Source organism: Cebus imitator, unplaced genomic scaffold (assembly GCF_001604975.1).
Source record: "Cebus imitator isolate Cc_AM_T3 unplaced genomic scaffold, Cebus_imitator-1.0 Scaffold546, whole genome shotgun sequence".
Lineage (NCBI taxonomy): Eukaryota > Metazoa > Chordata > Mammalia > Primates > Cebidae > Cebus > Cebus imitator.
In genome coordinates this window covers 292,238-295,888 of record NW_016107861.1, presented here as the reverse complement: position 1 = coordinate 295,888, position 3,651 = coordinate 292,238, and positions in this window count along the sequence as shown.

Below are 3,651 nucleotides of genomic sequence, written 5' to 3'. Positions count from 1 at the left end.
AATTAAAAAAAAAGAGAAGCGCACATCCCCTCACATCCTGTGTGCCTGCAGGGATTGTTCTCAGGGTCCATGTACGTTCCATGGTTGTTCCCCAAATGTATAGGGGCCTCTTTTTTTTTTTTTTTTTTTTGAGATGGAGTCTTACTCTGTCACCCAGGCTGGAGTGCAGTGGCGCGATCTCAGCTCACTGCAACCTCCACCTCCCGGGTTCAAGCAATTCTTCTGCCCCAGCCTCTAGAGTAGGTGGGATTATAGGTGTGTGCCACCACACCCTGCAAATTTTTGAATTTTTAGTAGTGACGGGGTTTCGCCATATTGGCCAGGTCGGTACTGAACTCCTGACGTCAAGTGATCTGCCTGCCTCGGCCTCCCAAAGTGCTGTGAGGATTATAGGCATGAGCCACCACACCCAGCTGGGGTCTTCCTTTACACTTCGTTAGCCTTCAGATTGACAACACACTGCACACATACTCTGGGTTTAAATAAGACATGCTCATTGGTGGCTCATGGAGGAAAGCCCAGCTAGAAGTTAAGCATTCAACAGGCATACCAATCAACTTCAACAGGCTTTGCTAACCACAGCACCTGCAAACAACAAAGAGCCCCACAAACAGCTATAGTCTCTACGAACGACTCTACAAACACCTGCTAGTTCTGCAAATAGATGTGTATTTTATAACAATTACAATTTAAAATGGTAATTAAAATTTTATTTATTTATTTATTTATTTAGAGACAAGAGTCTCACTCTGTTGCCAAGGCTGGAGTGCAATGGTGTGATCTCAGCTCACTGCAACCTCCGCCTCCTGAGTTCAAGTGATTTTTCTGCCTCAGCCTCCTGAGTAGCTGGGACTACAGGCGCCCACCACCACGCCCAGCTAATTTCTGTATTTTTTGTAGAGACGGGGGTTTCACCAAATTGGCCAGGCTGGTCTCAAACTCCTGACCTCGTGATTCGCCTGCCTTGGCCTCCCAAAGTGCTGGGATTAGAGGTCTGAGCCACTGTGCCCTACCTATTTATTTATTTATTTAGAGACAGATTCTTGCTCTGTTGCCAGGCTGGAGTGCAGTGGCGTGATCTCGGCTCATTTTAACCTCTGCCTCCCGGGTTCAGGTGATTTTCCTGCCCCAGGCTCTTGAGTAGCTGGGACTACAGGTGCATGCCATGATGCCTGGCTAATTTTTGTGTTTTTAATAGAGATGGGGTTTCACCATGTTGGTCAGGATGGTCTCCATCTCTTGACCTTGTGATCCGCCTGCCTCAGCCTCCCAAAGTGTTGGGATTACAGGCGTGAGCCACCATGCCCAGGCTTAAAAACTTTAAAAAAATTACAAACTAGAGGCTGTGCAACTAGGGATATGCTCGGCAAACAGCTGCAGGATCTGTGAACAGCTGGAGGCTTTGCAAAAAGTGACAAGATCTGGTTGGGCGCGGTGGTTCACGCCTATAATCCCAGCACTTTAGGAGGCAGAGACAGGTAGATAATTTGAGACCAGGAGTTCAAGACCAGCCTGGCCAACATGGTGAAACCCCCGTCTTTACTAAAATACAAAAATTAGCCAGGCATGGTGGTGCATGCTGTTGTCCCAGCTACTTGGGAGGCTGAAGTAGGAGGATTGCTTGAGCCTAGGAGGTGGAGGTTGCAGTGAACTAATATTGCGCTACTGCATGCCAGCTTGGGCAAAAGAGTGAGACCCTGTCTCAAAAAAAAAAAAAGTGACAAGATCTGTAATCACCTCCAGTCTGCAAGCAACTTCAGATTCCACAAATAGTCGTAGGCGCTACAAAGAGATGGACAATTAAATAAAATGCCACAACTATAACCCAAACCTTAGAACACGATTAGAGCTCTTCAAAACTAATTGCCACCCACTCTTTCCTCAAGAAATGATCTCTTAGGTTAAACATGGGAAGGGGATGGGAGAAAGCTCAGTAAATTTGATAAATATGAGGTTAGGGGGTCTGGTTAGGTTGGAAAGTGTCGAGTTAATTTAACAATCATTGATGGAGCCATTTTATGTGCTAGAAATGGAGCCAGGCACAACAGAAATGTGGAGAACCATGTTCTCCTTACTCACGGCAGTTCAAACAGTTCCTGGGCCCTTGCTGATAGGATTGGGAATACCTACAGGCAGCTCAGATTTATTTCCTTCTGTATCTTGATTACTGTGTACCTAGCTCATGCCACTGGTTATCAATGGGAGCAATAAAAACCTATCATAATCTACCTGAATACTGCAAATAAAGATGATTGACAACTCTGCTGAAGGTTGCTGGCATCAGGTCTGGGATAGTCTTCTCTGCGAGGACAGAGGCACTTTAAAGGCAAAGAATGGACCAGGACTGGGGGCAGGACTCCATGCATGGCACTGCCCCAGAACATGATCCCCATGTGCTGTTTGTGTCTTTAAGGGCCCACGAAGCATGAGAGTGATGCGGAAACATCTGCTCAGTCAAAGCAGGCTTCTGGCAAGAAGAGATGAGCACCGAACATATCCATCAATTGATGGCTGGGAGAAAGATGGCTGCTGAGAGGTCCATGACCAGTGAAGCCAATGCAGAAACTTTCTGGCCACGTGGCCTTGGGAAGATAATTTAGCTTTCTGAGTTTCAGTTTCATTTTCTTGGATAATGGGCATAATAAAAGTACTTACCTCATAGGATGGTTGTGAGGATTAAATGAGTTCATGTAAGTAACGTGCTCGGAATAGTGATGGCATGCCGTTAGCTCTGTCTCATCTAGCTAGTTAGAGGACAATGATGCCTGTGGTGCTGGTGGTGATGATGCTGACGCTGATGCTGATGATGGTAATAGAGATTTTATCAATTTTCTAGAACTGCCCTAACAAAGTTCCACAAACTAGGTGGCTTAAACAACAGAAATGTATTGTTTCGGCCGGGTGTGGTGGCTCACACCTGTAATCCCAGCACTTTGGGAGTCCAAAGCAGGCAGATCACCTGAGGCCAGGAGTTGAAGATCAGCCTGGCAACATGGCAAAACCCTGTCTCTACTGAAAATACAAAGTTAGCCAGGTGTGGTGGTGGGCGCCTATAATCCCAGCTACTTGGGAGGCTGAGGCGAGAGAATCACTTGAACCCGGGGGCAGAGGTTGCAGTGAGCTGAGACCAAGCCACTGCACTCCAGCCTGGGCAAAAGAGGAAGACTCTGTCTCAAAAAAAAAAAAAAAAATTGTCTCACAATTCTGGAGACTAGAAGTTCAAGATCAAGGTGTCAGAAGCATTGGTTTCTTCTCAGGGTTATGAGGAAAAATCTGTTTGATGCCTCTCTCCCTGCTTCTGGTGATTTGTGGGTAATCTTTGGCTTGTAGACTGCAATAGTTTAAATGTTCCCTCCAAAACCCATATTGAAACTTAATCCCCAATGTGGCAGTGTTGAGTGGTGAGGTCTTTAAGACGTGATGGGGTTATGAAGTCTCTGTCCTCATAATTTGTGGATTAATGGATTAAGGGGCTAATGGGTTATTATAAGAGGGGGACTGGTGGCTTTATAAGAAGAGTAAGAGAGACCTGTCAACTTAAAAATGACAAATCCATAAATGTAGAAAGAAGAGCTCTAAATTTTTTTTTTTTTTTTTTTTTTTTTTTTTTTTTTTTTTTTTTTTTTTTTTTTTTTTTTTTTTTTTTTTTTT